The sequence below is a fragment of the Chiloscyllium plagiosum genome, chromosome 4 (genome assembly GCF_004010195.1).
Source record: "Chiloscyllium plagiosum isolate BGI_BamShark_2017 chromosome 4, ASM401019v2, whole genome shotgun sequence".
NCBI lineage: Eukaryota > Metazoa > Chordata > Chondrichthyes > Orectolobiformes > Hemiscylliidae > Chiloscyllium > Chiloscyllium plagiosum.
This window is the reverse complement of record NC_057713.1, coordinates 80,326,854-80,352,691: the sequence shown is the minus strand read 5'-3', so window position 1 is coordinate 80,352,691 and position 25,838 is coordinate 80,326,854.

Below are 25,838 nucleotides of genomic sequence, written 5' to 3'. Positions count from 1 at the left end.
GAGTTTGAACAGTACATTAATATGGGGCTGCTGTAATTCATAATGGTTATCAAACTCATACAGGATCTGACACAGATCAAGATAAATAGGCAAATCTAAGCTGCACTCTTATTCCTTAGAGATTCTGTGGAGAGACAATCTTCATTTGCTCACACAGATATCTATTAACAAATTAAAAGACACAGTTTTAGCCCCATTAATATCTGTTAAGAATTTGACCTTTTCTTTGACAGCACTCTTACTGATGCAATGCTAAAAGAATTTCTTGTAATGTTTAGTAGGAGTAGCTCTGCTCATTAACAGATTCCTTTCTCGCCCCCTTGACCACACTTAACATGTTTAACGGCCTCTTATGTTTTGCTCCCAATCAGCTTCCTCCCACCTCCCACTACAAGCTTCACAGCATTTGTTTTGTTTCTCCATTTTTACTTCACTTCAGATTGCCATTTTAATCCATTGCTTGTTCAGATTATACTTTTGCAATCTTCACTCTGTATTTATCCTGCTGACTCAGCAACATGTCTCAAAATATAATCCACTGACCTATGACTGGAGTTTCATTTTAAAAAATCTCTCCCCCTTACCTGCAGAGTGTTAAATCACAGTGAACTTAATCATGCTGTCTTTGCTAATCACAAAGGATGCCCTCATGTCTACCACAGTCTACTATCTGAACTATTTAACATCATGAAGTCAAGATATGAGCTATTTCCTGGCACTGCAGCATCATGAAGTAATTGTCTATTACATTCAAAAACACATCCATTTGTACAACCATCATTCTGTGGCATACCCTTCTCATCTGCTCACAGAATAATCATGTTCCTTCCCAGTTGAAGTGGAATGTTAGAATTATCGAAACCCTACAGTGTGGAAGTAAGCCATTCAGCCCAACAAGTCCACACCGATCCTATGAAGAGCATTCCATTTAGACCTATCCCTGACCCTATCCCTGTATCTCACATATCTACTTAACTCACATCTTTGGACTGTAGGAGAAAACCTGAGCACTCAGAGGAAACCCATGCAGACATGGAGAGAATGTGCAAGCTCCACACAGACAGTAACCTGAGGGTGGAATCAACCCCAGGTCCCTGGCATTGTGAGACAGCAGTGCTAACCACTGAGCCACCATGCTGCCCTTAGACCTTCCATTATATAGAAAGTCCAATTGAAATTGAACAATAAGGTGGACGTGCAAGTATCACTGGCCTTCCAGATATGTAAAGTGAAAACACCTTTTCACCCATTTTTTCTGTCCTTCACAAATACTCTGCAGAGTTATGTTCCTTCCTATCTGTTAGATTTAGCAATGCTTTGCGACAAGTTCATGATAAACGTTTTTAGCACTTATGGGCATGCAGGTCATATAGTACCCCTGCCTCTGAGGAGGAAGTTCAATCCTGCTCAAGAAATTGAAGAGCATGGAAAGCGAGTTCAAAATGCAATCAAACCAGGCTGAATGCCAACTTGGAAATCCTTCCAACATTCACAAGTGGTAGAGGTGAAGAGTGGGAAAGATCATTGGTCTGCAGTGTATGTTGCCACAGCAACTCAGACTCCCTGATTAGTATGCAACGTTGTTGGCCTTTGGCATCCACAACTGTCACAACTCCATGAACAAATTGGTTCATAATTGTCAGCTGAGCTCAGATTGTAGACAGCCCCCTGGTACTAGCCCTTCTGCAGTCAGACTCAACTGTAATGTAAATATGACTTGCAAAAAGTTTCAGTAGTTTCCATTAAGAAGCATAGCAATTATTTCCTTGGCTTTAAAGAAGTTTTTTCATATTTCAGTCCACAATCAAAAGTACAGAACAAAAAACGACACTGTATGGAATCCGTTCAGGCTGAGTAACACACACTATCATGAGATTTGTGTTAGAATCGAGCAAGACGATCAGCAAGGCCCTTTGTTGATGTCAAGATCATCTTGTCACATCTTGCATTCTTTTTATGTGCTGTGGTCTGATTCTTGCTAGGCAGAGGTGAGTTCCCTATTGATTCTCAATACTGCTTTCTAAACACCTTGTTAACAGTCCAACTCGCCACAGATGGCAGTCCTCCAAACATGTCAACTGGAAAACTAAATGTGGAATCCAGGGTGGGGTCGTGACAGGTTCAACTTGCTGCTGATCCAAATAATCTCCATGTTGGACCCCGGGCACTAACATGTCAGATACGTTCCACAGGCACTGGTCCCATGCATACCATAACCATGGATATTGGCATCTGGCTTGTATCAACCCCTGAGAACCTTCTTGGCACATCTCGAATCCACTTACAAGTTGCTTCTGTATTTCAATGATGCACCTCGAGCTGCACCAGCAACTAGCATTGTAATGCTGCAACAAGGACAATGTGCACTCACAGAGATGCATCATGCTCATGTGCTAAACCAAGCTGCATCTCTAGGTCCAGTGCTCACTGTCATAGAGCTCATTCACTCTGAGCCCACCTGAATGGTCAGACCATCCACACCTTCTAAGCCTTGCCATTTTTTGTGTATTGCCATCCCAGCCAAATATATATTGCTCATTTAGTGCAGATCATATTATATGTAGTGAGAAACCGAATGATGAGCAGCCCACAATCTTACTACCCTATTATGAGCTGTTTGGTTCCTGGAATGAGAGAGAGAGGCATGTATTATGGAAGATGAAGGTGGGTGTCATAGCCATTACTGTTATTGCAGGTGGGAAGGCAAGCTGAGTGAGTGAGTGAGTGGGCAATGCAGATGGCATGCAGGGTTAGTGGTGTCAGGGGTTGGAGTGGGTGAAAGGGAGTGAGGGAAGATTGCCAACATGAATTGGCCATGCTAAATTGCCCGTAGTGTTAGGTAAGGGGTAAATGTAGGGGCATGGGTGGGTTGCGCTTCGGCGGGTCGGTGTGGACTTGTTGGGCCGAAGGGCCTGTTTCCACACTGTAATGTAATCTAAAAAAAAAACAGTTTTAAGTTGGATATAGGAACAGGTGTGTCTATTGTGGTGGATTCATCATTGTGGTTGAAGCTTCAATTTCTCCAACAATTTCTTATCAAACTTCGAGATGCAAAAGAATACAATTGCAGGTGCAAGCTAGCTTTCAGTACAGCGGAAGAGAGATCATTGATACACTGTATGTCATTCCCATTCAACATTGTGCCTTACTGAACAGAAACATTTGTGTAGTCCTTGAATCTTTTTCCTTTACCAGATGAAAAGTCCTTTAGAAAAGCTTAAAACTGAGCTTTGAAAGGAACTTCCACATAATAAAATTAAGCAAGAGTTGAAAAAGTCTAACTGCCTAAAAGAAACTGCTAAATTAAACATTTGCCTATTAGCTGTAACACAGTAATATCTGATGAAGTATCAATGTACAGTTGATGAATGGACATGGAAATTCCATACCCTGGCTTTAAAAATATAATAAAATATAAAAGTTCAATATTGAACTTTGACACAAGTTTACAGATCAGAATATTACATAGGAGCTTCCTATAGATGCCAACCCTGATGCATGTGTTCCTGAAGATCTCATTCCTTTGAATCTTCAAGTTCATTCTATCATCAATGATTGTGCGACCTTGCTCTCTGAAGGTCCCAAGATGTCATTATCTGCAGAAGAGAAACCTTACATTGAAGGCAGCATAGTAATGTAAATTCCTACCCAAGGAAGATTAGGGAAGTCCTCATTTTTTTGTCTCCAGAAAAATATTCAGGATGTTCCTTGTTCTTCGTATCTATTAGGCGTATTTCTGGATCAGAGTGCAATGATGATGGAAATGAAAGGAAGAAATTCTGTTTATTTACTTCTTTTTCAAGAGGAAGCCATCATTTGAGTCCTGGAGGATTCTCTCTTGAATCAGCATTTTTCCTTTGTTGGTCACTGCCATTATATTCACGTCTTTGCTAGAGTTACAGCCTCGGTCACGATATCTTGAAAACTTGCTGTCCATCTTAAGGAGTCTTGGTCCATAGTCTGCAAGAGGGACCATTTTGAAGGTTAACTTCAAAAGATATGCCTTATGATCCTGTTGCCAAGGGATGCCCCCCAAACAACTCCTATGTTTTTTTGTGTCAAGTGGTATGTGTTCACCTTCCAAGGAAATGATAAGGGAGCACATACATCCTACACATCCTCCAGAGAGTCGAGAGCACTGTTAGACATTGGTGCCTCAGGTATAGCAGATCTTGTGAGGTGGGGGGGGAGCAGGGTGGAGTGGAGAAATGTCATAGCTGAAGTGGGTGGTAACTTATTATTGCATGAGATTAGCAGTATGTGGGAAGAGTGAATTTCAGAGGATATGGGAAGTTAAAGGTTTACTCTACCCTAACTCTAAGAATATCTATTAAGCATGTGTATAAAGAGCTCTGTCATGAGGACATCAGATCATGGTTCCTGCAATGAGAGAGAGAGGCATGTATTATGGAAGATGTAGGTGGGTGTCATAGCCATTACAGTTATTGCAGGTGGGAAGGCAAGCTGAGTGAGTGAGTGGGCAATGCAGATGGCATGCAGGGTTAGTGGTGTCAGGGGTTGGAGTGGGTGAAAAGGAGTGAGGGAAGATGTTGCAGACAGTAGTGAGAGTGGAAGCGCTTGAACCTTGATAGGAGGCAGGTGCTGCAGTAGCAAATGTAAAGTGAGTGAGAGGTATTGGATAGAAAGATGGTGGTACTTAGCCTGGCGGAGTGGAGAAGGCCATTGACTATCTTTATACAGTGATGAACATTCCTTCAGAACCCAGATGGCAACTTCAGACCAGGCTGGCATGGTCTAGTGTCAGGCCCTCCGCTGCTGGTCTCGGAGAAGAGGAAGTCTGATCTCTGCACTACCTTGTCCATCAGAATGCCAGGTCCTTGTGCATGAAAGAGGATGCTGAAATTCCCCTGTCTGCCATGTCCAAGGCAAATGTCAGGAACCAGGTAGGTCAGCTCTGGATGAACAGTGTTTTGTCTGTGTGCAAAGCAGCCTTTTAACTCCGGGATCCTCTGCCCAGTGGCAACTTGCATCATGAACAGCGTGCAGTAAGAGGGGTTGGAAATAAAATTTGATACTCACTATAAGGATGAGAATTCCAATTAAGGTGACAATTTTGATAAGGTACTCAGCCTTGCAGAAAAAAATCTTTCCACCAAAACACTCCACAACTCATGCCAAAAAAAAACGTAAGATTCAGTCCAGGGTCTTTACACTCAACTTGCCATAGCACTTGATTCACTTGCTCAGACAGCTCACAATCTTCCTAAATCCTATGACTCAGCTGCTCGCTGGATAAAACTGCTGAGTAATTGTTGGTGTTTCTTTGCAAACAATCTAATTTCAGAATCCAAATCCAAGAGGCCTTTTCAATATGAATAATTGGGAGAAGGGATTGGGAGCAGCTCCAGTTGAAATGCTACTCAATTGTTAAACAATAAAAATGATTGAATAATTCCTTCAATCCCTTGATTCTGCTTTCTTCCAGAGAGGTATAAATACACAACAGAAGATAATGGTTTTGTGGATTTGATTCATATCTGCTAAATGGGTCAAACTGACAAAAAAAATCACAAGTGAGTAATAATCTGTGCCTTGGTTATTCATCAAATATCACTTTTCTATTATATGTTAGAACATTATTTATGTAGGAATTTATGCTTTTTCAACCAGAACCATATAGAAGCACTAAACTGTGGACTTTTCTGGCTGCAACACTGTTCTCCAAATAATGACTTACTCTCTCATGTGTAAGGTGTTAAGGTTACTCATGCATTGACAAAAATGTTGACTACCTTCTATTTACAACGCAAACATGATCATAATAGGTGGATAAGATATGATCAGGTCCACAGATCTTGTGCCAACCAGCAAAAGAGCACCTAACGAGAAACTCAGTGTCAATAGAGAGCAGGAGGTGAAAGAGGAGAGCAGCCCAGTAATCCAACTGTGGAGAGGATGGAAAAGTATGAAGAGAAGCCCAGTGCCAGTATATTGCAGGGAACAAAGGACTTCAAGGTCCACCGTGTACTGGATCGCACAGAGGGAAAGCAACTGAAGAGGAAACTCCCCCCATCCCCTCATCACAACATTGAAAAAAGACAGAAAATAAAAGGTTTTCCACTGCCATAAATCAACTAGAACAAGCACTCAGCAACAGAATAAAATCTTGTGTTTACCAGAGTGTCTGGGCCATGTGAAGAGCCTCATTAGATCATGCATAGGTCATACTGGGACTGACATTTTAGAAAATATCAAACTGCCTTTGGCCTCAATCAAAATCCAGACAAGAACTAGGATTAAATGTAAATGGAAGTAGTCTCAAGAGACAGGGCATGATGATTGCCAAATCTAAAAATGTCATAGGGGCCTTTAGCTCCTCATTTGGTTTGCTCAGTTGGGGCAGCATGGTGGCTCAGTGGTTAGCACTGCTACCTCACAGTGCCAGGACCTGGGTTCAATTCCAGCCTCGGGCAATTGTCTGCGTGGAGTTTACACATTCTCCCTGTGTCTGCGTGGGTTTGCTTCAGTTTCCTCCCACAATCCAAAGATGTGCAGGTCAGGTGAATTGGCCATGCTAAATTGCCCATAGTGTTAGGTGCATTAGTCAGGGGTAATTATAGGGCAGGAGAATAGGTCTGGGTGGGTTCAGAGTATCGGTGTGGACTTGTTGCCCCGATGGGCCTGTTTCCATACTGTAGCAATTCTAATTCTAATGCCATCATAGACTGAGGAAAGTTTTATCAACACATTCTGGGGTCAAGCTCATTTATTAATTCTTTTATAAACAACTTATACTGCCTTGTTGATAATTGCTGATCTGGAACTATTGGGATATGTGCTCATAAGTACCCCTGCATAAGTACCCAGTTGAAATGTTGGACAAAGCTCTTCCAGAATTTTTACAGTCTAAAAACAGCTTCATCTTAGCACAAGCTGTGATGTTCACTAGATATAATGAACTTTGCAAGCAAAACAGGCTTCTTATCTGTGGCTCATAGAACTTTCCTAAGGTTCAGCTCCATCTCAATCCAATGTGTTTACCAGAGGGCTATCACTGAGACAATAGACATAATAGGAAAAGGGCATGGTTCCTGCCATTGTTTACGGCCCATGGATGGATGGCGCCACATTAATCGATGGGGGGTGGGGGGGAGGGTAAAACCCTGTTAATCAGCAGTGCTGACTTACATGCCATTTTGAAGTGGTTTGCTGAAGCAGCGATAAAAGATTTCCATCAGTAAGACAGAAGTTTATAAACAGACCACTCCATTCTGTGACAGTCTGAAAGTAGATACTAACAATTAACAGAGCATGTTCTTCTTAGGGGAGATGATAGACCCATAAGATGTTTGTGGTATGCAGATACCATGATTAATGGCAATAAAACCAGTTTTAAATTGGATATAGGAACAGGTGTGTCTATTTTGGTGGATTCATCATTGTGGTTGAAGCTTCAATTTCTCCAACAATTTCTTATCAAACTTCGAGATGCAAAAGAATACAATTGCAGGTGCAAGCTAGCTTTCAGTACAGCGGAAGAGAGATCATTGATACACTGTATGTCATTCCCATTCAACATTGTGCCTTACTGAACAGAAACATTTGTGTAGTCCTTGAATCTTTTTCCTTTACCAGATGAAAAGTCCTTTAGAAAAGCTTAAAACTGAGCTTTGAAAGGAACTTCCACATAATAAAATTAAGCAAGAGTTGAAAAAGTCTAACTGCCTAAAAGAAACTGCTAAATTAAACATTTGCCTATTAGCTGTAACACAGTAATATCTGATGAAGTATCAATGTACAGTTGATGAATGGACATGGAAATTCCATACCCTGGCTTTAAAAATATAATAAAATATAAAAGTTCAATATTGAACTTTGACACAAGTTTACAGATCAGAATATTACATAGGAGCTTCCTATAGATGCCAACCCTGATGCATGTGTTCCTGAAGATCTCATTCCTTTGAATCTTCAAGTTCATTCTATCGTCAATGATTGTGCGACCTTGCTCTCTGAAGGTCCCAAGATGTCATTATCTGCAGAAGAGAAACCTTACATTGAAGGCAGCATAGTAATGTAAATTCCTACCCAAGGAAGATTAGGGAAGTCCTCATTTTTTGTCTCCAGAAAAATATTCAGGATGTTCCTTGTTCTTCGTATCTATTAGACGTATTCCTGGATCAGAGTGCAATGATGATGGAAATGAAAGGAAGAAATTCTGTTTATTTACTTCTTTTTCAAGAGGAAGCCATCATTTGAGTCCTGGAGGATTCTCTCTTGAATCAGCATTTTTCCTTTGTTGGTCACTGCCATTATATTCACGTCTTTGCTAGAGTTACAGCCTCGGTCACGATATCTTGAAAACTTGCTGTCCATCTTAAGGAGTCTTGGTCCATAGTCTGCAAGAGGGACAATTTTGAAGGTTAACTTCAAAAGATATGCCTTATGATCCTAATGCCAAGGGATGCCCCCCAAACAACTCCTATGTTTCTTTGTGTCAAGTGGTATGTGTTCACCTTCCAAGGAAATGATAAGGGATCACATACATCCTACACATCCTCCAGAGAGTCGAGAGCACTGTTAGACACTGGTGCCTCAGGTATAGCAGATCTTGTGAGGTCGGGGGGGAGCAGTGTGGAGTGGAGAAATGTCATAGCTGAAGTGGGTGGTAACTTATTATTGCATGAGATTAGCAGTTTGTGGGAAGAGTGAATTTCAGCGGATATGGGGAGTTAAAGGTTTACTCTACCCTAACTCTAAGAATATCTATTAAGCATGTGTATAAAGAGCTCTGTCATGAGGACATCAGATCATATTGTTAGGAGACATAGTGTGTTGGTGACAGTAAACTGAATGATTATTTTCGAGTCAAGACAAGCGCAGCTTCCCTCGACAGACATCTCACAATAAAGAAACTGACTATTTTCTGAATGGCTTCCAGCAGTTTCTTTAACAATGCTGGTTAAGTTATTTACAAACTGGTTACTAAGTAGCTACAGTGCCTAATAAAAACCAAAAGAACTGCAGATGTTGTAAGTTAGAAACCAAAAGCGAAATTTCAGGAAAAACTCAGCATGTCCGCCGAGAGAAATCAGAGTTAATGTTTTGGGTTGAGTGACCCTTCCTCAGAAACACAGTGCTTGTTGCCCCATTAGTGCATAACATTATCATCGATGCATGACAATGTGCACAGGATCTCAATCTCAATCTTAATGGGTAGCCCTGTCACCTGTTGTCCTATGGCCATAAAGTTGATCCCAGCGACGAATGAAACCAGAGAACTTGCATATTAATAGCAATATTATTTTTAACACCATCCCACCTCCAATCAGAACATTGCAGTTTGAGCCTTGGTAGCAGTTTGAAGATATGGAGGCCATTAAGTGGGAGAAGGGCAACTGAAATAAAAATTGATAGTTTTGAGATATTTGGAGCCTGATCTTTTTTATTTCTTTTTAATGACTTTGAAGGACTTACATATTTCATCTAGTAACGAGAAATGGAAACTGACATACAGTGGAAATGAGATTTTTTTGACATAGTGGAAAGGTGTACATGAATCACTGTTACTTTTGTTTTACACATACAGCTGGCACCATGGAGTTCATTGCTTCAATATGAGTACAGACATTCCATACCTTGGCATTCATGTTTGAAGTGCCATATGTTGGATAGGACATGAGAGACCTTGGGAGGTATTTGGTGAGCATGACTTAAGTGACAAAATCCATTGTCTGCATTCCTGCTTGCTTGTAATTTGGAAGACGATGGAAATTATAACATTTAAAGTACAGGATGTTCCACTACCTGTAATAGTTAATTTTGTCTCATGCTAAGCCCAGGACACTCTGAGCTTGCTTTAATGGGTCACTCAAAACCATTGAAACATCACTGAACTGCGGTTCAAAGACTAGGTTTACAGTCAGTCAGTTTTAGAGAGTGAAAGAAAGGAGCTAAGGTGCTGCTGTCATCTTTGAGGAGCTAGAGGATCATTAAAGTTTCAGGGGCCATTTGGTAACAGAGATTTGGGGCTCACAAAGATCCATAAGTATTTGAGGTGCAACTAGATGGACTGGAGTACAAAGAACCCAAGGGTAGTGCCAGTTTTAGTGAAGTTTAGTTTTGCTGTCTGCAAAAGAGCCATAATCATTTTAGTAATTAGAAGCAGGAGTGCAGTTTTATCAATCTAGTAAAACATAGCCTCAGGTGAAGAGATTGAACTAGAGGAATGCAACTAAGTACTGAGGGCTCCTTTGTGCAGAAGGCAAAGTTTTGATGAGGTATTAGTATCAGACAATCTCCAAAAATCCAGATAGATTGGTGAAAAGTCCATGGGTGTTGCTTTGACCACATCTGCTGTTTGATGTGCTCGGTGGGATGTTTAAATCTGGTTTATCTGTTAGTCAGTAATCACTCCATGTTACTTCTGGATATCAGGGTATAAACTCCATATTATAAATTAGTTTACTTTTCTCACTTTGTGTAGTAATTTTTATTCTGTTTGTTCAAAACCATTAAACCTGTGGTTTTAGTCTCTTAGTACATGCTTGGGATTTCAAACTTTGTCTCCTTTAAACAAAAAGTTGCTGTTTCCTAACTAGATCATAACATACATTTAACTATCTCTTCTGGGGTCATGCCACTTGACACAAAGAGAAACAGGAGTTATTTGGGGGGCATCCCTTGGCATTAGGATCATAAGGCATATCTTTTGTAGTTAACCTTCAAAATGGTCCCTCTTGCAGACCATGGACCAAGACTCCTTAAGGTGCCATGACCCATAACATCTGGCTTGACTCCTTGAAAATCAAGGAGGAATAGGTAGTGCCCATCTCCGCAATGGAGTTGGTCAGGTCACGAAAGGCAGGTACAGGATTATGACACGAACCCAACCTAGATCCATAAAAGGTACTCCTGAAAATCACAAAGCCCAGTAACACGGTCAGAAATCCTGGAATCTAGTCCCAGTTGCCACTTTTAAAGAATTCTCAGATCAACCCAACTCAACAAAAATATCACCTCATTGATTAACTTCTCTAACAGAGCCTCCAGTGTCACACAGTCCCAGGGACTAGACATAGAATTCAGTCCATTTCCGGGCTTGGGATTCTGAGGCTAAAGTCAACTTGTTAACTCTTATCTCTATCTCTATAAATGCTGCTAGTCTGGCGGAGCATGGCCAACATTTTCAGTTTTTAATCATGGTTTGCTTGTTTGAAATGGGACAAGGTGAAAGTCCCCAATCGATTTCCAAAGTTACAATGAGCTCAAGCCTGACACATGCAGTAAATCTGGAAAAAGTGCACTAATTAAACAATTTTGAATGCATTCAGCAATGAGTGGTGGACCAGAATAAAACTAGCAGAGCTGCTTTGAATGTTTTCAAAGTGCTTTGAGTTACTTACATATTTTAGCACAATCAAAGAATTGCCTTTGAAATGAAGATTAGTCCTTTGAGATGAAATACCACATCATCAGGAGCAGAGTGGATTGGAAGGAATGTAAGTAGCCAAGCTGAGTAGAGTAAGATTTAATATCACATCATCACGAGCAGAGTGGATTGGAAGGGATTGGGTAGAATAGGATAAGTGCTGCAGTCTCAGACCAAAACTCTTCTTCTCTAAAGGTGAATTACTTTAAGAGAGTACAGCTGGAAAATTGAGCTAAAATAAAACTTGCTGTATTGCTAATTAATTTTCACGTGTCTGTGAATTGCAAATATGATTCCATTCAAATTTCATAAAACTTACATAGTGTCATAACAAATATTCTCACACTATTTTCCCAAAAAGGTAGCTTTTGTAAGCTGCTTTTTGAATTAATGCAAATCATGATAGAACATAATAATGCTATTTTAATCCTGTAAAATCCTTACTTTAATTTAAAACACTTCCAATTTTTCTCATTTATTAATCAGATCACCACAAATCTCAAGTTTCTTGCTAATAAATATGTGCCTTTCTTCAGTCTGTTAATATTTCAAACAAGCAAACAATAATTTATTTTTAAAATATAGCTGCAATAAAAATCAGCAATAGCAATCTAAGTACTTCTTATGATCTTAGTCATTCATGTTGTTCAATGTATTGTGCATAATCTATTTATACATAAGAAATATACTATTAACATTATGAACCAAATGTACTGGTCTGATAATGACAGGAGAAGTTTATTCCTTACAGACTTTCTATGTTTAAATTATTGATGGTGTTTAATTATTTACCAGAGAATGAAATAATTTGCATTTTTCCTTTTTTTCCATTTAAAAATGTTTAGTATAAAGCAGCAACAATTTGCTTATCAGAGAAACTAGAATTCATCACCCTGGAGCGTCCCAAATGTTCTGTGGCCTTTGGTTAATGGGGTCAGGAAAGCATCCAATGGGTTCGTGCCAACATCCTTTCATTGCTGCCATGCCGGAGAGGTTTAAGTCCACCCCCTCAGGTACTGGCTGGAAGTCAAGGTGCCAGAAAGTCTGATTGCTACTTCTCTAATGCACAACTCTGAGGCTAGTTGCAATTGGTTTTCCCAAAACCTTTGTGACCCTTTGACCTTGGTTTTCAATGCTTTCTGTAACCAATACCTGCTGGCTGCTGTTTAATTTAGAATAGTCAATTTTCTGTTGGGTCCAATTTCTCTTGCATTGGTTCAATTTAGAACTTTGAGCCCATGGTCGCTTGAACAAACCTCCCATCTTGTTCTATTGGTCATACCTGAAAACATTGGAAAGATCCCCATTTTGTGAAAGTCTAATTATATCTTGTAGTTGATGGATGCACAGACAGAGAACTACATGACTCTCATCCCCTCCACCTCAACCTTAAGAGAAAACATAATTCAAAATGTTATACAAAACACCAGCCCGACTCATTAAATCATGTCTCATGAACTTGACTGAGTTTTTTGAAGAAGGAACAAAGAGTATTAATGAGGGCAGAGTGGTGGACGTGATCTATATGGACTTCAGCAAGGTGTTCGACAAGGTTCCTCATGGGAGATTGTTTCGCAAGGTTAGATCTCATGGAATACAGGGAGAACTAACCATTTGGATACAGAACTGGCTCAAAGTAGAAGACAGAAGCTGGTAATGGCGGGATGTTTTTCAGACTGGAGGCCTATGACTAGTGGTATGCCACAAGGGTCAGTTCTGGGTCCACGATGTTTCCTCATTTATATAAATGATTTGGATGTGAACATAGGAGGTATGGTTAGTACGTTTACAGATGACACCAAAATCCAAGGTGTAGTGGACAGCGAAGAAGGTTATTTTAGATTACAACTTGATCAGATAAGTGAATGGGCTGAGGAGTGGCAAATGGAGTTTAATTTAGATAAGTGCGAGGTGTTGCATTTTGGGAAAGCAAATCTTAGCAGGTTGTATACACTTAATGGTAAGGTCCTACAGAGTGTTGCTGAACAAAGAGACCTTGGAGTGTAGGTTCATTGCTCTTTGAAAGTACAGTTGCAGATAGATGGGATAGTGAAGAAGGCATTTGGTATACTTTCCTTTATTGGTCAGAGTATTGAATATATGAGTTAGGAGGTCATGTTGCAGCTGTACAGGTCAGGCCGCTTTTGGAATATTGTGTGCAATTCTGGTCTTCTTCCTATTGGAGGGATGTAGTGAAACCTGAAAGGGTTCAGAAAAGATTTACAAAGATGTTACCACAGTTGGAGGATTTGAGCTATAGGAAGAGGTTGAATAGGCTGGGGCAGTTTTCCCTGGAGTGTCAGATGCTGAGGGTTGGCCTTATAGAGGTTTATGAAATCATGAAGGCCATGGATAGGATAAAAAGACAAAGTCTTTTTGCTGGGGTGGGAGAGTCCAGAACTAAAGGGCATAGGTTTAGGGTGAGAGGGAAAAGATATAAAAGAGACCTCAGGGCAACTTTTTCACACAGAAAGTGGAGCGTGTATGGAGTGAGCTGCTAGAGGAAGTGGTGGAGGCTGGTACAATTGCAACATTTAAAAGGCATCTGGATGGATATATGAATAGGAAGGGTTTGGAGGGATATGGGCTGGGTGCTGGCAAATGGGACAAGATCAGGTTGGGATATCTGGCTGGCATGGACAAGTTGGACTCTTCTGTGCTGTACATCTCTATGAATCTATGACACTATATAGAATGAATTCTATTGTGAACACCACCATTATATTGTACAACATCAAAACACAGAAAAATATCCTGCAAATCTCAGCAAGCAGATTTTTTTGCTTAATTTATTAACTAGTCAGATCTTCTTCCCACAACCTATGATTTTAATATTCATTTTTTCAAGTAATTTCCTTTTGAAATGTTCACAAACTATGCTTCAAAATTGGCTTGTGGTGGAAAGCTTTAGTTTCCTTAAAGTCGGCTCAATTACCATTCTCTCACATTTAACCTCCTACAACATAGATCAGAACCATCCTACCACATCTATCTCACCTATATACACTAAGACATGCTAAGACACATGCTAACCATATGCTAAGAAACCACTAAAGATGTTTTGACTGTCGCCACTTGATAATAGCAGCCAATAAATACAGTGAGTTGCTTTGCTATACTGGTATTACCAGCAAAATGCTATTTGAGCTCCATTTTGAAAGATAGATGATAGATTCTGCTTTTCCTTTGCAACCTCAGCCTTCTGTTTTCCTTCTTCCTGTTCTGTCCTATTCCTTCTCATTGCTTCCTTCTCGCATGACGCCAATACCATGCCTACTAATCTCCACTTATCCCAACATTGCACTGCATGCAGTAGAAAATGACAAATCTTGACATTCATCCTGGGTTGTATTCCCCTACACTTTAATTGACGAGCCCGATAGTCAACTTTGTGAGACCACATATTTAGCCCAGCTATTAATTTATGCAGACAATGCTTTCATATGCAAGTTCCTGGTGGAAGAGATCAGCCAGTTGTTGAGAAGTTACCCCTTCTCCCCAGCCTGACATCTGATAATCTGGATGGAAAAGAGAGAGTGTTGAGGATGGGGCCGCAACTATTGTGAGGATACCAGGCATAGATTTGAACAATTCATTGCCAGTGTTCTCAGGTATTTACATCTTTTAGGGGTGGACTCACTTTCAGTGGTGATGGAAGCCTATGTAATTACAAATGATGACAGGTCTTGCCAGTCTCAGCTGTTACTACAACATCTCTCCAATATTCTATCAAATCCAAAGAGGATTTTCGATAAAGGAGATGAGTATCTCTTTAAATAACACTTCTGCACCATGCTTTTTGACTGTCAAAATAATAACGTCCTGGTCAAGGTGAAGACTTAGAGAATGTAAGAAAATGTAAGAAAATGAGTAACTAACAGGCCCAGTGCACTCTGTATATTATGTAAATCACTGCTGCAATGAGGAGACTTTTCTTCACCCAGAAAGTCGTGAGTCTGTGGGAATTCTATGCCACTGAAAGCAGCTGAGGCCAAAACTTCGAACAAGTTTGAAAAGCAGTTAGAGTTAGTCCTTAGGTCTAAAGGGATCAAAGGGTATGGGGAGGAAACAGGAACAGGGTACTGAGTTAGATGATAAGACATGATCATATTGAAAGGCATAGCAGGCTTAAACGGACAAATGACCTACTCTTCCTATTTTTATGTTTCTATGTTTCTATTCCACAGGTCCAAGCATAAAACATTTCAGAATGAATTATCAGCAGTCAGGATCCACACACAAATTGACCCTGAGAACCCAGTGTCAAAAAGTGTGACACTGGAAAAACACAGCCAGTCAGGTAGCGTTTGAAAAGCAGGAGAGTTGATGTTTTGAGCATAAGCTCTTCATCAGGAATCAAGAATTTCTCCTTTGAGTCCTCCCCAAATTCCTGTATCTGCGGTCCTCACTTTCTCCCTGAGAACCCAATGCCTCATTATTATTTCATTGATGCCTCACGTTGAAGAGGCACAAAAATTAAATTCAGTCTGTCTCTTTTATGGACATTTATCAATAAATTGATAAGCATTTATATCTTAAATTATTCCAAAACAAGAATAATTATGCAAAAATGTGCCACCTACAATATTGACTTCTTTACGAAGTTGAACAACCATGTTGTTGTTAAGTCTATAATGACATATATGGCTATTGGAATGGGAGACTGTAATTATTGGGCACTTATGTAAAATTGTTAGACTGGCTGAATAGAAAAAGCAAAGAAAGAAGAAAATATTTCAAAAGTGAGGCAGCCATCTGTAAATGTTGGCAAAGGAGATAAAAATGGCTTTGGGCATTGTTGAAGAGTTGATGTGCAATTTAATGCCAAATGCTTCTGAAAGATTTTGTAACTTGGACTAAGAATTCAGTTATCTTCATTGACACTAACATGATACATACCATGCAAGTTCAACACTAAATCCTCTATTAACTCTATGTATGGATCAGTCATCATTTACTTATTCAATACAAATCTCCAAAAAACATACAAGTCAGACAAATCAATAAGGCTAATGTGGCATCTATAAATCCTCGGGGATTCTTTTCTTACTATAATCCAGGATTGTCTGGAACACTAATAGCAGACATTTACCTTATGGGGCAAGTGGTGATAGAAAACTTTATACACTTAACATGGAGTAACATAATTCATTGATAAAATTATTTATAAACATATAATTCATTCATATGTACAAAGTTTCCAAATCAAATGCAGACCAAACTACAAAGCATAGTCCCACCCATATAGGGATGGAATGGATCTGTACATAAATCCTATTTGTCTTTCATTTCCACTTAGTGGTCTGAAATTTGTCATCAGCAATGAGCAAGTGACTCACTTCATGCATTATGTTTATCTAGCCCCAGGACGTCCTGTGGGATGATTATATGGCACCTCTTACATAGGATCTGGAACCTGTGTGAATAGGCAAGGGTATAATTCCTTAACTAATCAAACTGTTTTGAGACACATGACCCTGAACCAGCAAGTGCCAATTTGAATAGTTAATGCATGACAAAGTCAATCACAGAAAGGAATTAGAGAGTGGAATTTAATATCCAGAGGCAAATTCAGAGGCTGGGATTCTGTTTGATCAGGGAAGGGTGTGTGGTCTTTCGAGACTTCCTCCTCATCCACAACCAAATTATGAGAAAAGAGTGGAAAGTGACCCACCCAAAGTTCCTTATGGTATCACTTAGGGATTACTTTAAGGCCTCAATGCCCCTGCCACTGAAATTAAGTGACCAATGGTGGCATCATGTGGGCAATTTCAAAACTTATAGGAGAAAGTGAGGACTGCAGATGCTGGAGATCAGAGCTGAAAATGTGTTAGTGGAAAAGCGCAGCAGGTCAGGCAGCATCCAAGGAGCAGGAGAATCGATGTTTCGGGCATGAGCCCTTCTTCAGGAATCATTCCTGAAGAAGGGCTCATGCCCGAAATGTCGATTCTCCTGCTCCTTGGATGCTGCCTGACCTGCTGCGCTTTTCCAGCAACACATTTTCAGCTCCAATTTCAAAACTTACCATGTTGAGTTTGCCTGTGGCCTATTGGTGGAGAGCAGAAGGGTAATCTACATACTCAGGCACAACGTACACAATTAAGGTGACTGATATCAGGAAGGAGTGGGGTACAGCAGCAGGATGTCCTCTGGCCTTGCTATCATCTCGTCTCTCCCCATTGTTATATCTATCCCATTAACACTACCATCTTCTCAGGACTCTACCAACGACTCCTGCTGAAGATCTCAACATACTCCAACAGTGGTTTACTGCACCCTGGAGATACTGACCATCCAGTAGAGCTGTTGGCCATTGCTAAGTCAGAAGAGTGAGATTTCAAAGTTTGATAAGAATGTAGAAATATAAGAACTTGGAACAGGAGTAGACAATTCAGACCCTGGAGCCTGCTCCATCATTAATACGACTACGACTGATCTCATCATGGCCTCAATTCCACATTCCTGCCCATTGTCTGTAACCCTTCAACCCATTACTAATTAATGATCTGTCTATTTCCTCCTTCAATTTACTGAATGTCACAGCATCCACTGAATGTCACTGGAGGTAGTGAGTTCCACAGATTCACAGTTCTTTGAGAGAAATAAAATCCCTCTCTAGCCTCACCCAATCTTTTCTTCACAGCTTTATCCAATTCCACAAACATCCTACAGTGTGGAAGCAGGAAATTTGGCCCATTGAGTCCACACTGACTCCCTGCAGAGCTTCCCACCCAAACTCAGACGCCCACCCAATCATTCTACATTTACTATGGTTAACCCACCTAGCCTGCACATTTCTGGACACTATGGGCAATTTAGCATGGCCAATCCACCCATCCTGCTCATCTTTGGACTGTGGGAGAAAACCAGAGCACGTGTAGGAAACCCACACAGACACGGGGAAAACATACAAACTCCATACAGATAGTCACCCAGGGGTGGAATAAAACCATGTCCCTAGTACTGTGAGGCAGCAGTGCTAATCACTGATCCACAATGCCACCCAAACATTGGAGAAATCAATGCTTTTCTAATTCTAGTCTCTAAAGCATCCTGATATTTAAATTGCTCCATCATTAATTGTTTTAGAACATAGAACATAGAACATAGAACAGTTCAGCACAGAACAGGCCCTTCAGCCCACAATGTTGTGCCGACCACTGATCCTCATGTATGCACCCTCAAATTTCTGTGTTCATATGCATGTCCAGTAGTCTCTTAAATGTCCCCAATGACCTCGCTTCCACAACTGCTGCTGGCAACGCATTCCATGCTCTCACAACTCTCTGTGAAAAGAACCCGCCTCTGACATCTCCTCTATACTTTCCTCCAACCAGCTTAAAACTATGACCCCTCGTGTTAGTCATTTCTGCCCTGAGAAATAGTCTCTTGCTATCGACTCTATCTATGCCTCTCATTATCTTGTATATCTCAATTAGGTCCCCTCTACTCCTCCTTTTCTCCAATGACAAAAGTCCGAGCTCAGTCAACCTCTCTTCATAAGATAAGCCCTCCAGTCCAGGCAGCATCCTAGTAAACCTCCTCTGAACCCTCTCCAAAGCATCCACATCTTTCCTATAATAGGGCGACCAGAACTGGACGCAGTATTCCAAGTGCGGTCTAACCAAAGTTTTATAGAGCTGCAACAAGATCTCACAACCCATAAACTCAATTCTTCTGTTAATGAAAGCCAAAACACCATATGCTTTCTTGACAACCCTGTCCACTTGGGTGGCCATTTTAAGGGATCTATGTACCTGCACACCAAGATCCCTCTGTTCCTCCACACTGCCAAGAATCCTATCCTTAATCCTGTACTCAGCTTTCAAATTCGACCTTCCAAAATGCATCACCTCGCATCTATCCAGGTTGAACTCCATCTGCCACCTCTCAGCCCATCTCTGCATCCTGTCAATGTCCCGCTGCAGCCTACAACAGCTCTCTATACTGTCAACGACACCTCCAACCTTTGTGTCGTCTGCAAACCTGCTGACCCATCCTTCAATCCCCTCATCCAAGTCATTAATAAAAATTACAAATAGTAGAGGCCCAAGGACAGAGCCCTGTGGAACACCACTCACCACAGACTTCCAGGCAGAATATTTTCCTTCAACTATCACTCGCTGTCTTCTGTTGGCCAGCCAATTCTGTATCCGGACAGCTAAGTTCCCCTATATCCCATTCCTCCTGACCTTCTGAATGAGCCTACCATGGGAAACCTTATCAAATGCCTTGCTGAAGTCCATATACACCACATCCACAGCTCGACCCTCATCAATTTTTCTAGTCACATCCACAAAGAACTCGATAAGGTTTGTGAGGCATGACCTGCCCCTCACAAAGCCGTGTTGACTGCATTTAATCAAGCCATGCTCTTCCAGATGGTCATAAATCATATCCCTCAGAATCCTTTCTCACACCTTGCAGATGTGCTTTTTGGCATCTGGATTCCTTTCCCACATGTCTTCTACTTTTGAGATACTCATGAAACCTATATCTTTTGATCATCTGAACTAATACTTCCTTATATAATTTGGTGCCATTCTTGTAAATAATATGCTCCTGTCAAGTGCCTTGGGAAATTTCATTAAATGTACTATAGAAATTCAGTTGTTGTTAATCTTATACAGGAAATTCTGATAGAATTCGAAACCTTCATTATTTCATTACACGATCATTAAACAGAAGGGCTGACTTTGCCCAGGTAAGTTCCTGATTATTGCAAATGTCCAGTGAACCTCCCAATAATAAGCAAGATGGTGTTTCCACTGTTTTTCCAGCTTATGGATGGCAACCCTTTATGAACATTAAATTCCAGCCAAAGGAAGAATGGGAAAGATAGGATTATGACAGTCAGATTAAGTATATGGTGTCCAGAACTGAACACAATTCTCCAGATGTGGTCTAACCCAGGATTTGTACAGTTGAAGGATTAGCACTTGCATTCTTGCACTTTCAATGTCATGTCCAGTATTCCAGATTATTTTCTGTACTTGTCCATGATAGTCAAGTGATCTATGTACATAGACCCTGAGGTCACTTTGATCTCCAATATCAATACATTTTCACCATTTATAAAGTACTTTGTTCAATTTGTTTTAAGTTCAAAGTTGATAACTTCACTCCATTCTACATTGAAATCCATTTTCTATAGTTTTGATGACTCACACTATTGTTAGCACCATTGTATAACATTATGGTCCATCCACACTGCTTACAATGACACCTATCTTTACATCTTTGGCAAATTTGGACATGTGACTCTGCATCTCATTATGAGATCATTCAAAATTATGAATGACTAAAATATCAACAAAGATCCTTTCAGGAAACATTAGTTCTATCCTGCCAATTGAAGTATAAACCCATTATCTCTACCCATTGTCTTCTGCTGCTCAACCAACTTCTTAATCAGACTATCAATTCCATGAGCTCCAACTTTTATCTAATTTATATTTACTTTTTAGAATATCCCTTTTCCATATTGATTGTCTTTGCCTATTTAATTGCCTTCTTTCAAATTGATGAAACTCAAGTTTGACAATGGCCTGGATTTTCACAGAATCTGGGATTTCCAACATGTCCATTTCTAATTTTAACTAGTTGAAAAGTGTGTCACTGAAAACGCACAGCAGGTAAGGGAACATTTGAAGAGCAGGAGAGTCAATGTTTTGAGCAGGAGAGTCCTTCATCAGGAATTGTCAGACGCTGCATGATCTGCTGTGCTTTTCCAGCTCCACACATTTTGACTCTGACTCTTCAGCATCTGCAGTCCTCACTTTCTCCTAATTTTAACTACTGCCATATTAGAGTGAGGTGGATTCAGGTCACAAGTCTACACCCTGCATTTCTAAACTTGGAGGTTCTATTTAGGAAATAGGCATCAACTTGTTCTTGTCCTCTCACATTTTTCTCTGACATTTTCATGGATTCAGGCCAGATTATCAATGACTCATGGTTCACCACGATCTGGATGATGGAACCTTTTTTAAAGGTAAATATAAAAGGGGCCTCTGCATATTCCCACCCCATGTGCCAAGCAATAGTCCTTAATAACCCCATACCATGACATCCCCTCCACAGATTCAAGAACAGTTTCTTCCCACTCTTATGAATGGACCTTTTAAATTTCAAGTTTAATGTTGACCTCACTATTTGTGCAACTTTTCTGTTGCTGTTCTGTTTTATTATCCTTATGAACTTTGTATGGCCTGTACTGCATGCAAAACAAAACCTTTTGCTGTGTCTAGCCATATGTAACAATAACAAATCAAATCAAATCAAATCAAATTATCTACCATTGGCCCTGGAACCTTTATGATAAGCGATAATATTTCTATACACATTCACCCACTGTATATGATATAGAACAAATGAACCCTCTCATGACTATAATGTGTGTTAAGAGAATGATTTTTCTTTTAAAAAAAATTACTCCTAACATTCCACTTCCTAAAATGCATTTGTGTTTTACTGAAAGCCAAGAAAAGTGTCAATAATCCAGACCCTTTAATGAGTCAATGGCAGAGACTGCAAGCTGTTAAAGTTTTGTGTAAATAAACATTGCTCAATTGACAGAAAAGATCAGAGAGCTAGAGCTGTCAATCAAGCAATAATTTCCCCGAGGTTTAGCTGTTTCAACATTCTAATGGATGAATGTGTTATCAGCTAAAATATGTAATAAAACTTGAATAATCTATATTATGTACGCTTCCAACATCTGCAATATTCAATGTTTCCATTACTTATAAACTTGATACTATTGGATTTTTAAAAAATATAGTTAGAATGCAAGTCTTTATTAATTGGTTAATCCGCCCATAACCACAAGATAAGGCAACGAAAAGTTATTCCCAACCTGATAAACTGATTTACTGACTTAAGGTAAGGAAACAAATCCTTTGATGAGCTTCCCACTATGATCTCTTTTGAAAAAGTAAAAGCTTTTGAACATGAACATCATTTCTTTCTTTCCATTCCCACTTGCATTAAAGATTTTTTTTGCTTAAGCAGTGTGTGTTTATGAAATCGTTATATCGTAGGTGCTGGCCCAGTTAAGAAGCTGTATTATCTCTAGTAGAGATATAGTCACAAAGCAAAGGTGATTTAACAGCAGTAGTACACATTAATTCAGCGCTTACACATTATCTTATGCAGAACATCAATATTGCCATCAATATTCCCGAACAAAGCAATGAACAAAATCAGCCAAAGTAGGAGATGCTAACTATAAATCTTAGCTCCTATTTAATTTTAAAAGCATTGTGAATGAAGAAGAAGTTAACTGAAATAAATCATTGTTACAGATGTAAGTACAAGAAAGCAAGAAAAGAACCACAGGAGAGTGGGAATGGTGGAATTAACATTCTGCTCCTGCTTATTACGTTGGTGAGTCACAGTTTTTCTTAACCACAACTCCAGTTGAGAAAAGCTTGCCTCCAGCGAGTCAATGAGTGACATTTTTCAGCAGAGATTGGTGTGTCAAGGAACTGGAAAACTGAACATCTGAAGTGAACTGGCAGCAACATTTACTGAGGCTGCAAGCTCCAGAAATGCAGTTATACTTTGCTGACTGTGCTGGCAAAGGCAGATAATCAAAAGAGGACTTAATTGAATATTGATTCACATGTGTAAATATTATACTAAATTGAAGACTGATATTAAAGCCTCAAACAGTTTTTGCCTGAATTGCATCATACTTGCTGGATAAAATAGATGCAACTCTAAACCTTCTTTCAACTGAGATGTCAGTAATATTTGGGAATGATTTATATACTCTACAAATCTAGCACAGAAGCTGTAAACCATCTGCACTCTGACTGATCTTGTGACAGACTATCAGTTCAATCTTATCATCAGCTCCTGAATAAAATAAATATTTATTTAGATATTGGATGCTTGAGAAAAAAGGATGCATTTTTAAACTTATATACATTTGGAAATATTATGACATGGCTGTGAATATGAGTGCGTTTCCTTTTTCTTGTTTTAGTCATGTCCATGGCGAGTGCAAGTGCAAACCATGTTATTACAGAATGGGAGGAGGACTGTTAACACCTTAATGTACAGTTTTGCTGCACCACATTAACAACAGCTAGAAAAGAAAAGTTATCTCTTTTTAATCTTCTTTTTTCTTTCCACTTCCTCTTGTTAGCCTTCTGTTTTATCAGACTCATGCATTTGCAGGCACTAAGTGCTTTCCATTTAAAGTAAAAAAATGCTATAACTTTTATAATGATTGTTCAAGAAAAAGATTGTGACCATGCATGAAAGACAGAACGTATAGGCATCATAATCATTTTCATCCTCATTTAAGGCAATTATTGATGATATAATATTAACATATAATGTGTGAATCCAGGCTTTTTAAATTTATTTCATGGCATGTGGGACTCAGTGGTAATGCCTCCATGTATTGCCTATGCCAAATTATCCATGAACTGGCTTGATAGGCCATTTCAGAAGGCTGTTGTGAGTTAATCACATTGCTGTGGGTCTGGAGTCACATGTTATCCACAGAGGTAAAGTCTGGCAGATTTTCTTCCCTGAAGAACATTAGTGAACTGGATGGAATTTCTTTATAAGAATCGACAGTGGTTACATCTATCATTAGACTAAGTTTAATGCTAAATATTTACTGAATTTGATTTCACCATCTGCCATGGTGGGATTCAAACTCATGTCCACAGAAAATGAGACTGTGACTAGTCTTGGGAGGTAAGGGTTGGGGATGGTTGTTGTAACTGAAGTCCATCTTTTAAAATAAGTTTTGGTTTCGCTCTTCAAATTGGCTCATTTCAGATTATGGTTCTGCAGCCGGTAATGACCTTCAATATCACATTCAGTAGCCATTCTTCATGTGTGAATGTAAATAATGATTGCCAATGGAGTACTCAACCATCAGATTTTAGTCTGATCCATTCTTCCCATGTGAGTGCATTTCTCTCAGGGTCACTGTGTAATCGTAGCTACAGGAGCAAGACTAATTTTTATTTTCTATTCTCCTTAGGGTAAGAGATGTTGACGCCAATTAAGGCCCCTCTGAGAGCTTTTGACTCTACACAAGACCACACAGTGCCTGAAATGACTGATTTATCAAGTGAACTCTTTATTTCACTGGGGAAAAAAAAACACTTTACATAATAAACACCAAACTATCCAAAGTGAATATTAGAATATATTTTACAATTGCAAACTAAGGACGCAATGAACAATTATATAAATCCAACCTTTTTCTCTTTCTATTACTTGATCCTAACTCTCTGAAGTCAGGGAGAAATTTGCCCACTGCCAAAACCAGGGTATCAAAGTACTTATTCCTAACTTTAGCCTTTTCTTCTCCTCCTTGTTCTTCTGAAAGCAGTCAACTGTGAAGACTCAAGCTTCACTCTGGTTCCATACTCAAGGTGAGGTTGCACAAAGAGAGTTGACAGAGGCATTGAATGGAATCTAATCCTGCATTCACTTTACATTCACAGAAAACTGATGGAGAATTTTTTGACAGAATTTTGTCCTGTCTCTGCTTCCTATCTACTGGAATTCCCTCATACGAATACCAGCCATGAGGAAAATGGATGACTAATTCTTCAGTATCTGCCAAAGATGTTCAGAAACAATTGCTGTGAGTTCCACGAGTGCAGGACAGTCAGTCTTTTCAATTTCCCCTTCCATCCTGTGTGGAACCCCTTAGCTTCTCCATGATTGACACAGAAGTAGAAGTCATTCTTTAAAACCAAGAGGGTTACCTACTTGAAACAGAGATAGAGAGAACATTTTTTTTCTCACAGACTGTCAAGGGATTTTTAAAACTCTATTCCTTAAAAAGCAATGGAAGCTGAGTCACTGAACATTTTTAAGGCAGAAGTGGCTAGACCCTTGGTAAGTAAGACCGAGGTTGCCGGGAATGACCACCCACTTTGACATTCAACAGAACCATGACTGATCTTCCCGCTGTATCCCCATGTCCCTTGATTTCATGAGATACCGAAGATTTGGAGAGAGTAGGCTTGGTGATGGACTGTTGCTAAAACCTAATCAACTTCCTAGTTCCTTGGACATGCTCACATTGTTGATTGCATAAGCAGGAAGTCCTGCTGCTTTGTCTTGGTCAGTGTCAAGCTTCTTGAGTGTTGGGAAGTAAATATTGATGTCTTGAGAACAGTCCACATTACTGAAGAGGAGGTGCTAGAGGTCTTAAGAACCATGAAAGAAGATAAATCTCTGGGATCTGATTAAGTATATTCCAGGACATTGTGGGAAGCTGGAGAAGAAATTGTGGGGCCCCTTTGGATATTTATATCATCCATAGCCATAGGTGAGGTACCAGAAGACTGCAGAGTGATGAATGTCGTGCTTTTATTTAAGAAAGGTTGCAAGGAGAAACCTAGGAACTATGGACCAGTGAGTTTGACGTTAGTGGTGGGCAAGTTGTTGGAGGGAATTCTGA